Here is a 17028-nt window from a genome sequence, read left to right as displayed (position 1 = left end):
TTTATGTCTAACCGGGCTCTCTGGTGCAGGGATAATCGACCCCCAATTGCCTCCCGAGGTGAGCAATCGGGCCTCCTTTCAGATGAGCTGGTAGTGTCTGTCTAAGAAAGAACCTCTGGACCACTAGTTTTTCAGGTCTCTCCTGCCGCAGGGACAGCATCGACCATTAGCATTCCTCCTTCTGCCCCTTGGGGGACTTCTTCCACATGTGTCCTGGAAAGGACCTTAGGATTTCTTGAGCCACATCTTTTGACCACCCCATTGATTTCTTGAAAATTATATCTGAGGGATCAAAAAATGTACACGTACTGCAGACAGGGTCTCTACATCCTTCTCACACCTGGATAAAGTTTCTTTCACTGTGGGTCTGAACAAGGAAATGTCAAAGGGAGCACTGACAAATGAAGACTAGAAGGGCTCTGCATAAACACGTAAGCCCATCCAGATATGTCTCCAGATGGAAATGCCTGAACTTGCTGCCCTTAAGGTTCCTTTGGCTACATGTGAAATAAGCCTCATTGATGAATGCAAAATAGATCGCAAAGTAGCCATCTGAGAAGTCACAGATGCCTGGATCTCTGCAGAAATGGATCCTAAGAGTGTACTTGAAAGTTCCTCGATCAAATCCCTCAGTAATCTAGTAAAATGTGTCAAATAATTTAGCGACCTTATGGCATACACGCTTACCAAACCTCTCCATCACCCTAGACTCCCTGTAAGGGAGATGAACAGTGCAGCTCTGTTTGGCAAGTTATTTTTTGGTGCCTGCCTCCATGACCATGGTATCAACAGGTACTCCTTTAACCCAAAACCCTTTCCCCAAAGGTGGTGCCAGAATCCTGTCCAGTCTTCTGGGTAAGGGTTCAACTGTGTCAGATTCTTTCCACACCTGGGGTGGGAGGATGGCATAATGGTTAAGGTGTTTGCCTTACAAACAGAAGGTGCAGGGTTTGATTCTCACAAGAGGTAAGTGGCTAGGTTTAAAATGGCCTGCAAAGGCAGTTAGCCTAGTACCAGCCTATGAACCTATGAACCTATGAACCTGGTGAGAGACCAAATCACTGAGCTCATCAGCAGGTGGAGTAACCCAAGAGGTAGAAGGGCCAGTACAAAATCCTCCAGGAATACTGACTTCTCAGATGAAGTGTTGCTGGGGATCCAGCCACGTCTCTGTTTTAGGATCTCAAGGATGTCTCCAAAAGAGACATCATCTGTAGTGATGTGGGGACCCTTCACCTTCATCGAAGTCCGTATCCCCCATGATTGACTCTTGTGGACAGCCCAAGTGCTTCCTCTTGCACTTTTTCTTCCTAAGTGGGGTGCTCCGGGGATGTATCAAAATAAATTGTAATACCCTGCTGGGAAGCCTGGAGATCTCAGAGCTTCATCATACTTTACCTCAGGGACAGCCAGTCTAAGCAGAGACATCAGAGTAGAAGGTTGAGGATCCAAGGGGGTTAAATTAGTCTGTCCTGTTGGAGCAGACAATACCCTCTTCCCAAATGTCCCAGAGAGAGAGAGAGAGAAGATATCAACAGGCAAGCTTCTGGACTGCGGTCGTCTTCTGTTCTGAAGGCAATATCACCAAGGAGGAAGCAGCTATCCAGTGCTGAGGCTCTGAGGGGCAGAGACAGCTTGAACAACTTTGGAGTTGACTCCAACACCTTGGATCCGACAGGGAAGCTTCGGCTCTGACAGTCATCCAGATAAAAAAAAATCTGAACCGGAGCACACAAGAGTAAGCTTCAGATACAAAGATAATGCTGTCTTCAGATCCGAGATAGACCAATCCAGGAGGCTCACATCCAGGAACTCTGAAACAACCGAAGGGATCCGAAGAGGAGGTTAACGTGGGGGTGTAGTGGATGGATGGGCCTCCTGACCTGAGGGGGTAGGAGCTGGCAAGACACCCATCTGAATCTGCACAGAGATGAACTTCACATTATTCTTTCCATATCTTCTTCTGTCAAAATTCTGAATGAACGAGTCAAGCCAAGAAAGAGAAACCTGGGCCGGTGCCATTCCAAAAAGGGTGACGACACCCTAGAAGTTACAAGGTCAATGGAAGGTAATATCTGATTCTGGGGAGAACTACAGGACTTGAGGTATTCAGATCAGACTGCTCTTTTGTCTGATCTGAGATAGTCAGATCCACCTCTTTTTCTTCATCGGATCCAAGGGTGAAGAGCTTTGGGGCCTTTTTGGATCCAGCTCAGGTCTTTTTCTAGTCAGCTACGAAACTGAAGTGGATGAGGTAGAAGACCTCAGAGATGAAGACTTCAATTCTTTTGTTTTTCGTTTGGGGGACTGAGCCCCAGATATCGCATCTCCAAATGAGGAAGGTAACAATCCTTTTAATACAAGTGTATTTTTCCTCTCTACAAGCAACCAGGATTAAAGTTACAGCGGATGGAACAACCCTCTTGTAAATGTTGTGCTCCTAGGCAATAAACACACAGTGTGTGGGCATGTGCCAGCAGTAGCTTCTGCTCACACTTGACACACTTCTTAAACTCAGATGGGCCTTTTTCCACCATTATACTACCAATAAAATATCAAGATTAAATGAGATTAAATAAGACAGTTTTTTTTTTCATATATAGGGAGCCAAGTCAGTAAAAAATTTACCAACAATGGTAAAAAGAACTACAAAAAAGTGTAGAAAGGAAAGACAAAGTTATAATTACTGAAGGCTAGATAACTGAAAAAAGGAAAAAGGAGAGGTTACCAACTATGGTAATTCAAGAACTACAAAATCGTACAAGTGTAAGGGTTAAGAAAAATAAGAAGGAATACTAGAATATAAGAAAACATTACATTTTAAGAGGTTTTAAAGGGAAAAAACTGTCACTTATCTGTTAAAGCTTGAGAGCTAGGCTGACCATATCTTTATGTGAAAAGTGGCAAACAAGATCTGAGGTACCTTAGGGTTGATGCATTATGGGTAAGGGAGAAGCTCAAGAGCTTTTTGGTTACCCCAAGCTTTAGTAACAGCCGAGCTGGATCTGAGGATCGGATCCAAACCCATCAGTTGACGGCAGAATGAAAACTGACAACATCAGATCTTAAGTTAAACAGCTTGAAGAATATATCTGAACGGGCATGTTTAGCACTATTAAGCGATTGAGTATATGACATGTAATAGTAAATAAAGATACAAATAAAAGGATTGTTGTATACAACAAATTTGACAAAATTAAGCATCTTGCTTTTTTTTTATCCACATGTTACAGTGTGATAAAATGTTTTATGGAGAATATTAAACCTTGTTGATACTGTGTGTTGGTGTAATTAAATGAGGCAGTCCCTAGCAGTACTGGATTTTTTTGACTCTGGCCTTTGGTGAAATGAAACCCTAGAAAAAAGTCTCCCATGTATGTCTGCTACCCCCAGTGTGTGACCCCCTACTTTCCCCCCATATTAGCCTTGCCAAATCATGCAGATTACTTTTTTAATGTTTTATCATACTGTGTTGCACTGCTCAGAATATTCCTTCAATGTATCCTAATTGGTCAAGATTATTTCCTCCTCATTTATTATGGTGCAATCAAATTAAGCCAGAGGTTTCAGCCCCCACCCAGAAGCCACTGGGTTGCAGATGTGTTAAGTTGCATTTTACCACTTTACTTCTAACTTTTTGAGCCAAAGATGGCCTTAACAAAAATTGTGACTAAAGAAAGAAATTCATTCATAATATCCATTTTTCCCTGCTTTCTTGCACTACTGCCTACATTTCCAAGACCACAGTGTAATAACTGTGGATGAAACAGAATTAAGCTGAAAGTCTGTAGATTGCTTGGGCCTCAGAAGGCATGGAATTCTTGCTACTGTGAGATACATTTTAGAGCTTTTTCCCCCAGCCTTTTGTTACAATTATGGCCTTGACAAAAATCATAAATAACTGAAGCCATTCAGTCTTTTTTTTCTTTCAGTGAAAAAATAAGTTGTGCCCAAGGCTTATTGATCAGAACTGACAAAAAAGTAGTTCCCAATAAACTGAAAAGATAAATGCTTACAAAGATAGATGAATCGTACCTTAGAATAGAGTCTACCTCCGTGTCAAAAGAAAAAAAGAAGAGATAGTCACCTTCTGTGTAACCCTGTGATTGAGATAAACGTGAATAAATAAATAAATGGCCTCAGTCATATTTCAATTTGCTGTTGTCACACACAACACAGCTACACTCCCACCCCCAAAAGACAGCTACCTTCTGTTTATCCATCTGACAACCATTACATAGTAACATTTTACCTTGTTGCTCTCAGACGCACATTCACAACATACCTCTTTACCCCATCTCACAAATTCAGCCACCTGTATACACTTCTGAAATGTGATTATGAAAAAAGAAAAAAGAATCACAGCCCTTTTCCCAGTCTGTTACTCCTAGACAGTACACTGCCCCTACAGTGACACTGCATGCATATCTCTGTAGCATGGTTGCGTGAACAGTTAAAAAAATAATGACCATACTACCACAGTCCCACAAAAGCCACAACAATCTTCTGTACATACATTTGAGGCTCAACTATGAGGAAGTTTACAGAAATAAATATTTAACAAAATTTCTTCAGTCTCAAAAAACTTATAGTGATCTTCTGCACACATCTCTGTGTTTTGATTGCATGGAAAAGTTAAGAAATAATGAGCTCACTGTTCCCAGTCCCCATTACCCCCCCCCCCCCACACACACACACACACACTTTTACAGCCTTATGTGCACACCTATGAGCACAGCCAGTTGTAGAACTGGTGGGTCCGTAGCAGAAGCCCTCAATATGTCTGTGTCAAACTTCGCTTCTACAGCCTGAGTTGTTGGCACTGTGCCAGGATCTACATGTTATGTGATGCACTCTGTCTTTATTTTCAAAATATAATGGCTTGCAGTGTATGGAGCACTCTGATTATGCTCTGAATTTGGGGAAAAGGCATGCTTGTTAAGCACCATTCTGACATTGGAAAGGGTCTTAACAAGCATTTTTGAAGTACCTATACTACTGCTAACCTCTAGTCACACACTGGAGTGCTAACAGCAATCAGCGGACAGCACAAAAGAGCAGTTTAAAGCTGTTAAATACTTCATTTACACTTAAGTCAGATGGAGTGTTTAACAGTCTAAATGATGTGTTAACAGCTTCCCACCACTCTTCTGTGATGGATGCTGTCTGTGTGACAACAGTAAGCGTGTTACAGCACTCCTGCACTGCAAGCGTGTTACAGCACTGCAAGCGTGTTACAGCACTCCTGCACTGCAAGCGTGTTACAGCACTCCTGCACTGCAAGCGTGTTACAGCACTCCTGCACTGCAAGCGTGTTACAGCACTCCTGCACTGCAAGCGTGTTACAGCACTCCTGCACTGCAAGCGTGTTACAGCACTCCTGCACTGCAAGCGTGTTACAGCACTCCTGCACTGCAAGCGTGTTACAGCACTCCTGCACTGCAAGCGTGTTACAGCACTCCTGCACTGCAAGCGTGTTACAGCACTCCTGCACTGCAAGCGTGTTACAGCACTCCTGCACTGCAAGCGTGTTACAGCACTCCTGCACTGCAAGCGTGTTACAGCACTCCTGCACTGCAAGCGTGTTACAGCACTCCTGCACTGCAAGCGTGTTACAGCACTCCTGCACTGCAAGCGTGTTACAGCACTCCTGCACTGCAAGCGTGTTACACCACTCCTGCACTGCAAGCGTGTTACACCACTCCTGCACTGCAAGCGTGTTACACCACTCCTGCACTGTAAGCGTGTTACAGCACTCCTGCACTATTTTTTCTAACTTCTGAATATATGGCTACTGGATCACATACCACACAGGTGCAACATTAGCTTCATTTGTAGGTTTCTATAACACTTTTGAGCAGTCATTCCAAATGCAACTCATACTTACACTATACACATCTTGTGTTACAGATATGCTTCTGCTATGGTAGTAAACAGCTAAAAAATTGCCATTTTAAATCATGAAGTGCCCCTTTTGCCTTCCACCCTTCAAGTCTTCGGTGAGTTTCAGCACCCCAGTCACTAAGGTAGCTTTATCTTTATCAAAAGTAAAATAAAATATGAGGGACTTCCAAGATGGCTGCATACAATCAACAGTCTGACTTCAGTTCTCCCAGTGTGAAAATAGAAATTGCAGCTAGATACACTATCAATTTGAATAAAGTTTAGTTACTGGTAGTAAGTTACACTGTCTGGATGCATGCAAAGAAGAAACTAAGACAGCCTGAAAGAAAATCAACTAGCTGTTCAGCAGAAAGCAGTTCAAGCTCCAGTTTTGGTGGAAGACAGGGCTTCCAGTAATCTAGAGAAAACAATGTTAAATGTTCCCACAGATGATTAAAACAAACAAATGAAAGACTGGATGAGTACATTGATTGAAATAACAAAGGCTGGAAAAAATGGAAGAAGTTTTAAACAGATATTCAGATAAGCTAATAAAACTGCAAAAATCGAGGCTGAAATGAAGAAAAGGCTGGCCGAGTATGAGACTGAGCAAAAATAGATGTTTAAAAAAATGTTAGAATTAGAGAACAGAACACACAGAAAAAATGGATACTTTCTGCTGTACCAGGAAAACCAGAAGGAAGAGACTACATTAATTTTATGAAAGCACAATTAAGCAGCTGGACTGCTATTCCACAACAGTAACTGTTATTTGATAGGGCACACCATACGCATGCTCCAGATATTGCCATGATAAAGCAGCCAAGACATTTAGTAGTAAAGATGCAAACCTATCAGCAGAAAGAGTTGATTGTGAGAAAACTGTGGCAAAAGAGCAAAGTACTAAAAGTTGGAGACAGTAGTGTGTTTGTGGGAAACAATTATTCACTGTACACCAGGCAGAAGAGAAATGAATTAATTCCAGTAATCAGGGGATGTTGAGAGGCAGGTGTGAGTGTCAACCTGCTGCATTGAGCTGTTTTCAGAATATGTTTTCCTGGAGGATCAAATTCATTCTTTCATGCAGAACAGGCTAAGGAGGAAATGCAAAAGTTTCTTCAACAAAAAATGACTAACCATTAAGTAGAAGGGGACTCCAGTTCTCATTCTTCTGATAACAAAGATCATCGAGAGACTTTGCTAGTGAAACCCTTTCCACTGTTCAAAAAAAAAAAATGCTTGGGAGAGAGAGGAAAAGCAGAGAAGTTGACCAAAAGAATCGGGAGCACTGTGGAATTGAACCAGAATCTGGATTAGGGAGATGGAGATGAACAGGAAGACCAGCAACATTGAAATCAGTGCATAAATGTGAGATTGCAAAGCATCCACGCACTTGTGAAATACAGTTATAAGAGTGTTCACTTTGTTATAATTTGTCTGCAACTGAAAGGCACTTTCATGTCATTAATGGTTGGAAGGACTCTGAGTGGAGGGGAGGAAGGAAAATGGTAAATGTAAGAAACTTTTTTCCCAACAGTATTTCTACGACACTTTTCACAACACAAATTGCATACTTTTAGTAAAGTATTTTTAGTTGTTCTTCTATGTGATAAAGTTATTAATTAAAGTAAATAGATGCCTTTATTTCCTCTCTCTTCTCTCTTTTTTTTTTTTTGGTATTAATAAAAGTAGGCATTACAGTGCAAAAACAGAAGAAAAGCTAGACAAAAGCATGTTTAAGTTAATAGGCTGTAATTTTGATTTGCTAAGTTGGGTGTAAAAGTGCAGAGATCATAATATATGTGAATATGACATGTTTTCTATTACTTCTGCATAGGTGAATGTCTGGATTAATACCCTTAGCATAGTCTAACAACAAAATTTAAGTGGAAGCAGGTAAATATGAGAAAACTGAATATATTGAAATGTTTTACTTTAGCAAAACAAAAATGTTTCAGCTTGTCTTTCAGGCTGCAACAGGGGTCCTTCATTTATCTTTTCTTTATTTCTTTTCCACAGAGGCAAGCTAATAATAGGGCAGCAAAAGACAGAACACTGGTTTCTTCATGGCTAAAATATAATGATTTCTTTAAGTATACAAGTAGGTTTCACACCTAGGGAGAGGGAATAAATATAAAAAGAAAAGAACAGACACCAACTAGTGTAAGTAGAAGCACAGTCAATAACATGCATGGATAACCTCGACTTTAGGTTAACTATGGCCTGCATTAGCAGCTATTTGGCACAAATGTTGTTGTTGGGGGGGTTAAACTTCATTATTTGAAGATGTATCTAGTTATGTGTGTTTGAATTACTTTAATAGGTTCTGGGGGGGTTGGTTTCTTGTTTGAGCGTTTTTATTAAAACAAAAAGTAGTGTAAATTGTGACATAGGTTCCAATGTTGATAAGAAAAAACGTATAAAGGATTACCCTGCCAAACATTTATGGGTGTAGTTATCACAAAAGCTGGAATTAGAAATTTAAAAATTATGCTATATGAAATAGGAAGGAATAATGAATTCTTGCCATAATGGTGACTCATCATATTATCTTGGAATGTTACTGGTCTCAATCTCTCAAGTACAGACAAAAAGGAAAGAACACAATTAAATTAAGAAATGTAGAGTGCAAAAAGCAGTGCTACAGGAGACACGTTTAAAAAGAACTGAGCATGAGAATTTGATAAAGAATGGATTTGGGGCTGGATATACTGCAGAATATCAGGGACAAAGGAAAAAATAGTACTTATATTAATTGCCAGAGGAGAACCAGTAGTGAGAGTGTTGGAAAAAAGATGATAACGGCAGATTTATATTAGTAAAGGGCTACTGGCAAGGGATGAGGATTACACTGGCAAGTAGTTATATTTTACTTAAAACTGCAACTGTGGAGCTTTAAAAATTCAGGGAGAAATAATCAGCTTTCAGCAGGGAATATTATTTATAGGTGGGGACTGAAATTTGATTTGCAACAATGGGGATGTAATCTGGGGTCCTAGAAGGGAAACTGTAACAAGAGAAGGCAAATTTCTGACAAATCCTATGAAAATATTTGGTATGAAAGATGTGAAATCAGTAGCAGTAACTCAGTGATAATTTACATATTATTCCCCAAGGTAAAAAACTGGGCTAGACCTGATAGTAATTATATTTCAAAGGAACATGTCCTTTTAATTTAGAACTTTGATAGAAATCCAATAACTATCTGAGATCATGCACCAACAATTACTTAGATAAAAATGCAGGAAAGTAATTTAAGAAATAAGAGAAGAATGGGATTTTTCATGCAAATCCTTAAGGAGAACAACAATGGTCGTACAGAATATTATATTTGTAAAGTATCAGAGGGTATACTAAGAATTAAGCCAACACAGGAATGGAATAAGGAGATTCTACCAATAGGGATGACTGCAATTAGGAGTACAGACATTAAAAAAGAGGGCTTGGAATTTACTGGAGGAAACTGGCAAAGGAACCAAGGTAGTGTGAACAGATAATTATAGAGAAGGAAAGGTAATAAAATGGAATGAGGCAGGCCAAGAATACATTTGGATTGCAGACTAGTGGCTGCTGTCCATATCAGGGACTGATATCAGAATATAGACAAATAGAAGGGGATAGAGAGGCTAAATGAAAAGAAGCTGGTGTTAAAAAAGGGCTAATTAGTAGGGCATATAAAACATTGCAAGATAACTATAGGAATCAATCGGAAGAGTTCAGAAAAAATTGGGAAGAGAGATTAGATATGAAATTCACAATGAAATAATGGAAGGACATATGCATGTCTCCCAAACATGCAACAGTGTGAAGATTTAGGATTTTTGCCTGGAAATGTTTGCCTAAATACTTTTATACCCCAAGCAGACTCCAAAGATTTTTTTTCCCTGGGTAGACAGCAAATGTTGGAGGTGTGATAGGGAAGAAGATAATTGAGAACATAAAAATTCCCTGCAGAACAGTCTGTCAAGAAGACTGGGTAAGCAAAGGAGTGTAACTAAGGAAATTATTTTTTTTAGCTGGGATACAGAGTCTGAGTTGCTTAGCAAGTGCTTGTTAAATTTAATTCTGGTGGCTGCCAAAAAAACAATTACGAGAAAATGGAAATCACAATCTAAACCAACTATACTTGAAGTAGTGAATATTGCAACAGGGATAAAAATAACAGGAAGTGGGATTTTTAAAAAAGAGTTGAAGTAAATTAAATAGATAAAATGGAACTTATGGGAATAATAAATCCAGGAAATGTTTTGAAGGAGGCATGAGGTTTAACAGAAGGCAGGAATTAAATACTTTTGTTGCTTAGATCATACATCACACATATTGTTAAATCCTTGGGAGGGTGTTTGCCTTAAAAACAGAACAGAAGGTACAGTGTTTGAATCTCACAGGGGATAACTGGCTAGGCTTAAAATGGCTCGCAAGGGCAGTTAGCTTAGTACTAACCTATGAACTATGAACTTAATATGGTCTGAATTTTTTTATATAAATGCAAGTTTGCCTATGTCACAAGTGCTAATTCAATAAAGCTGTTTAAAACAAAAAACAGTAAAGTAAAATAACAGAATTAGACAGCCTGTATCATCATCTTCTTTCGACTTTTCCATTATTGTGTCTTCTTGATGCAACATGCAAGTGCTGTATTGGATATGACAATTGTTTTGCTGCTGGCTGGTGTTGCTAAATGCAACACAGCAATTTTTCAAATTGAAATATGAGCTTCGAGCAAAAAAGTGACCAGTACAATTCTGCTCCAGCACTCAAAATCTGAGCTTGTATAGCCAAAGGAAAAAAACAAACAGAAGTGAGTTAAACTGGATGTCTTACAGACTGCAGTTAAAGCCAGAATGTTCACAGCGATATGTTACAGAGCTATAAATGAACATTTTTATACAAAAAATAAATCAATTATACACTGGCTAGATGAAGTTAATAAAATCAATGAAGTTTCAAGTTTAAAATGCTCAACTTTTAACATTAACGTTTTAAGGAGAATTAAGCCAAACACACAAATGACTACTACTTCTGATCAACTGTGTATGCCACAAGACTGTCTCATCACCACCACCACCCTCCTTTGGTTACATACTACCCCTGAAACTCAATGCCACTTGGCTGCATCACCTCTGATTCCAGCTTTGACCTACTCAGTCAGACGTGCCTTCTCATCAGCCATACTTACCAAATACCTGAGGCTATAAACCTGTTTCTAGTCCGTCTCAATTTTTAAGCTCCCTCTGACTTCTCCATTTATTGCCATGACCACTGTCTTTGTCTGTCAGTTTAAGACTGCTTGTAAGCTAGCAAATAAACCAGACCAGTATCATAAATACAACCACTGGCAAAATAAACTGCTCAAATAACAAGGATTGAAATAACTGATTAATATATTCCACTGTAGTTTAAAGCTGTTCACACTTATGCAACCATCTTATTGTATGTTTTTTTTTTTTATATTTTTTCCCTAACAGATTTGTTTATTTTTCAATTGAAATGGGCAGGTTATAGGTCACATTAAAGGTGGGAAAAGTTTTGAAATGATTTATTGTGGTCTCATTTTTTAAATCACAAAAAAACTGGCATTTTAACAGAGGTGTGTACACTTTTTATATCCACTGTATGGTTAGGTTGTAGGACCTCCAGGAATACTGCTGCCTTTTGCCTATTTTTTAAGATAAACTTTTAGCTGGGCATAGAATTTGGTGTAAGAGGAGAGATATCCTTAAGATGTGAAGGGATAATTTCACAATGTTGGGGGGGCTATGATTGAATGACAATGACAATGTAGTTTTTGTTATGGGGAGGGGGGGTTGTATATGCGGTCCTGTGTGGCCATGTCCTCTTCTAAGATTGTAGGATGGCAGATGAACAGTAAGATAAGAATTTAGGATATTAAATTTAAATTGCTGATAGTGTAGAAGGTCAGCTGTCTGTCTGACTGGTAATTATTTTGCTTCTTCAGTGGTTTTACAGTGGTGTTCTTGCACTGGAGATAGGATGCTGAATGCGCAGATTTTATCTGAAGTCAACTGAAAAAAATGTTTGTGTTCCTCCTTAAGAGGCTGCTACAATTAGCATTTAACCATATGCCAGTTAAGAAATTAAGACTTCTTTGCCTGTGGCTGTTCTAGTGGGCAAAAGATAAAAATAGAGACTTTTCAACCCCAGAATAAGAGGATGTTGATTTTAATGGCATCTTCAAGATGTTGGTGGAAGTTAAGTGATGGGTCTATTCAGAGATATGTAAAATATAAAATGTTATCTCAAGTGACTTTTTATAACCTGAGGTTTGTAAAGAACTCAACGTTTTAGAAAGTTTATGATTAGCGCCAAATAGCATAGTTTTAGATTTGGAGAAGTTAAGGAGCATTTTTTTTCCTGCTGAACCATTTAATGTATGTATATTTATTTATGTTTATTTACTGTGTATATCCAAATTGGGCATAAAATAACCTACTTTCATCACAGGACAGGGTAGAAAAACTCCAAATAACAATTTAATAAAATAAATACAACTGATGTACATAATAACAGATACAGAATAATGAATGGTGGAATGGAAATAATAAATATGACATACTTACTAGTAACAGTACATCATAATACAATATGAAAAGAAGTAAGTTTAGTTTAAACTTATAAAATTCCTTAATGTAATATGGAAATGAATAATAAAAAGGGGAAAAAAGAGTTGGGAGTGATATCAGGAAGAAGACAAAAGCTCAGTTATACAGAAGAAAGGCATAGAAGGTTGACAGGAGTTGTGTGATTTTTATGTCAAAATGTCAGCAGCATACGACATTAATTCTACAGACATTATTTAACGAGTGACTGGAATCCGGCTGTCAGCTCCTGCTGAAGAATGGGGACAGACTTATTAAAATGGATTAATACCATGTCATCTAGTAACAGAGAGAAGGGTGGTATACCATTACAGTAATAATGGGGCAAGTGTGGACCCTCTGAGGTACTCATTTAAAGCAGTAGGGCTTTAAATAATATACAGAAGGTGATTTTTGACTAAAAAGTGCCAATTCGTAAGCTAGTAAAACCAAGGTGTTACATCTGGAATAATACCTATTTCAAACAGATAGTTAATCAGGATAAAGTGATCCGTAAGGTGAAAAGGTCGGGTTTGGTCTAGAAATATAGCTTCAGTAAGACATCCTTTGTCCAAGCTTAGCAGTATTTTATCTGTTAGAGTCCTGAGTACTGTGACAACATTATGGACACTTCAAAATTCATACTGTTCATGGGGAGAAGAAATGACACTAGTTTATGTATTGGAAAAGCTGGGTGGTATAAATATTTTCAAGAATTTTATCTAATATGGGATGAATGAAGAGTGGTCAATAGTGAGAATTGTTTACCTACCTGCCAGCTTACCTGGATAAAGGTTTTATTATGGATGGCATAATATTTTATGAAAGGCAAAGTATGTGTATATATTTCCAAAAAAGGAGATTTTACAATCACATTACAAAATCACATTGCAAACAGAAAAAATGCTTTCCTTCATAAAGTAGAATAACAAAACAGAAATCTTTAACGTCAAAAATTGTGTGTGTCAAGAGTAAGAAGGCCATTTGGCAACGCACTCTGATAATACAATCTACTGCCACTACTAACTACAAATCACCAGTAAAGTTATTCATTAGCAGTACTTACTTCATGCACGCCATTTCTTACTTAAGGATGCTGGTTTACAGCAATCGAGTTCTTTCTCAATCCCCTGATAATGTCTAATGGCAAATATGAAATTCTGTGAAAAATAATAACCTGCATTTCCAGTTCTTCCTACAGCCTCATTTTACTGTGTGCACATACATAATCTGTACTGCAGTATGGCAATTAAAGTGCAAACAAGCCAAATGTACTAACATGTGCTTCTCTGGTACCATTTTAGTCCAGAAATTTAGAACCAAGAAGGTATAAGTTTAGCAGTCCTTTTGTAATAATGAAATAAGGAAAACACAATCAGTTTTTTTAGACCATTCAAAGAGAAGGCATCCACAAATAAAAGGTGAAGCCTGGATTTACACAGTTTAGTTGCAAAATAAGGCATTTAAAATATTTTCAGTGAAACGTAGAATTCTCCTTCTGCAGATTCCTGTACATAAGCAGAAAAGCAGCTACGGCTGGGGGGCACACATTTTACTGTTTCATGTAAAGGAAGAATGGAATTGATTCATTGACTATCAAGGTGAAGGAACTACTTAATATTGCATGTTGTTATATTCTGGTATACAGTACAAATCATTTACGTTGTCAGATCCTGATGCATAATGCAAATCATATATGCTGTTCTATTCTGATGCATAATGCAAATGCTGAGGATATATTCAAATGCACAAATCAGCTCCTGTGTATTGTCACATTGGAAACCAAACGCACTGCATTTTTATATTCAGTTGCATACAAATGAGTCTGCAGGTTTATTTACTTATTTGCATTTATTTATTTGTTTAATTGGGTAAGTGAACTAACTGGTCTTTTCAAGATAATTTTCAGCCCCGTTATATGACATAGAAAGTTAAGGCTAAACATTATAGACCTGCTATAAATGTACAGGGGCACACTAGAATAGTTCTGTACTTCTTTTCCAGCAGGAACAGAGTTTTGGAGTGCCTTCGAGTGGCACTTCAAATGAATATCTTGAATCAAAAACTTAACAGTTTTAACAAGCTGCAGTCGTATGCTAATTAAACTGAATCATAGCGATATGCACTTACAATATTTTCTCAGAAATATTTTAATGTATGTCATAAAAAGGAATATTGAGATCAAGTAATTCTTCACACAGTGCCTTTTCACATCAAACGTTCATCTAATCAGCTACCACATGTAGAACACAGTACTATCTGTCAATACATGCTTTATGTGGGTCCGCACATGTGCATGTACATGTGCACGCTTTATGCTCAGCTGTCAAGCTTATGACATAATGGCCTTCAAGAAGCTTAAATGTTGCAACCCTATGCTGATCTTCTACTTGTCCTATGGCTGCTCAGGACAACAACATAAACTCAAAAAAGTAATTGCTGTATCCAAGCAAAAGAAGTAAAACAGGCTAAAAAGCACAAAGAGTGTTTCATGCAGGAAATGGCTCTGGCACTCCTGTACCCCTTTACTTATATATATTAACTTTCAGACCATAGAAAGTGCATTTTTCTGTTATGTTTTCACACTTAGTAGTGTAACAGTGCGTGCCCGGTCTGTGATCAGAAGAAAATACTGGAACATTATTGTGTACTGTCTTGTATGAAAGGAGAGAAGGTTAGCATTACCCTTGATAAGGATGGAAGAGGTCCTTGTGGCCTTTACAACACATATGGTTAAGACATTGCCACTTTGTGGCATTTAACCACCATTTTGGGGGTTGGGGGAGTTGGTATAATAGGTTAAGATGTTTGCCTCAAACACAAGTAACAAGGTTTGGTTCTCATGAAAGGGAATTGGCTAGACTTAAAATGGCCCACAAGTACAGCTAGTCTACTACTTACCTGCCTATGAACCTACGAACATAAGATGCTGAAGCAACTAAACTCAAGTATTAACTCCTTCAGCACTTCATTCCAGAAATAGCCTTTCAAACAAACCCCCACCAGACACACGTTATAGACTAAACAGAGATTACCACTGTAATCCATAACAGAAATAAAATTACAATTCCTTAAGCATTTCTTAATAATTTAGTTCTTCCAACCACAATTGCTTTTTTGTTCCCAATTCAGTGAAAAGTGGCATGACAGAGGTCAAGTGGTAGAATGAGCTCCTGAAAGCAGAAGTTAGGCTGATTACAAAATATACTTTCCTGGCTTTGGTAAGTATGCCCTGGTCAAAAATTATTGTTGTCTGCCATTGTCCATAAAAGCTTTTATTTATTCATTTTTACTTATTTAAGTTTGTTGAGCATGGCTGATCACTGATCCATCAAGCCAATTTTAGAAACTGCCCAGGAAAGAAAATACAGAAAACAAGCAATGATTATTGCAGAAATACAGGCTATACAGAACTGTTGAACATGCTATTACAATGCCAGCATAAGAATATTATATGAATAATATACACAAGGAAACAAAGTGAATAATGCACATTTGGTTTAATACAATAAAAAGCACGAGGAGGAAGTACCTACTGTCCTTGCTAGTCACTGTATCTGCATCTATATCTTAAGTAAAGGAGATGGGAAGAAAAAGCATGGTTCCTACAAGAGAAGGTTGGGTGCTGAATGGATTGGATGTGACAGAGGCAGTACAATGCAATCTAAGGTCTAAAGGCATGTATAACAGGATCGCAGCAGCTACTGAAAGAAGGAATGCTCAAGTGACTTATGCACGGACACTTAGCTGCTTTTAGTAGGCGTTGTTTCAAATAATTTCTGAAGTCTTTTAAGTTGGTTAAATCTTGTATGGAAGGGGGCAGCTCCTCAAAGTTTGGATTCTAGTACATAGAAGCTATGGTTGATGTGTTTCTTGTTAACACAGGATGTGTGGAGAGCAGGTAATAATTGAGGTTGTGATTGTAGGTTGCAGACTTTTTCCCTTGTCATAAATATGTTGCCTGGGAATGTGTATGTGTTCTAGATGAGTAGTTCATATAGTGAGGAGATTAGGATTAGATATGATCTTTGTTGTATGGGTATGCAGTTAGCCTTCTAAAGAACAGCACAGTAGTACTCTATTTTGGGTGCCAGCAATATGAACTGACAGACTGTGTTAGTGTTTATTTTAAGGAGTAAGGAAGCTCCTTCTCTGAGGCAGCTGCAGTGACCAGTAGACCATTCTGGAACTGGGCCATGAGAATCCCATTCCCAATGGCTTCTCTGCTGGCTGAGTGGAAGAAGTGAGAGATTTTCTATAAGCAGAATACAGTTTACTAGATTTTAGACGCTGTCTTGTCTGTATGGTGCTGAACATTTTGGGTGGGATCAAGTAATAAAAACAGAACAACCAGAAACTGTAAAAACCACAAGACAAACCGCAATGAACTCAAGGCATTGTTCCAGGTTAAAAATAGTTTACTTAGCACTTTCATCCCAAATCATCGTAGGACTTCTGCAGAATAAAATTACATCACAAACCCTCCATAAATACTCAAATTAATTTACCAAACAGGCATAATGGACTAATCATGTTCAGAATTAAA

The 17028-nt window shown here is 38.3% G+C and overlaps 1 protein-coding gene and 1 non-coding gene across 2 annotated transcripts in view; one reads left to right on the top strand and one right to left on the bottom strand.

Moving 5' to 3' along the window:
* Positions 1 to 17028, bottom strand: part of LRBA (LPS responsive beige-like anchor protein) — a 4045850-nt gene that overhangs the window by 391250 nt on the left and 3637572 nt on the right. The window lies entirely within an intron of this gene.
* LOC122795216 lies at positions 15135 to 15256 on the top strand. Its single transcript, XR_006363807.1, has one exon. It is a non-coding gene; the product is annotated as a U6atac minor spliceosomal RNA (small nuclear RNA).

This window comes from Protopterus annectens, chromosome 2.part1, assembly GCF_019279795.1.
Source record: "Protopterus annectens isolate FY-2018-M chromosome 2.part1, PAN1.0, whole genome shotgun sequence".
Lineage (NCBI taxonomy): Eukaryota > Metazoa > Chordata > Ceratodontiformes > Protopteridae > Protopterus > Protopterus annectens.
Note: the sequence above shows the minus strand (reverse complement) of the source record. Positions and strands in the feature narration are given on the sequence as shown.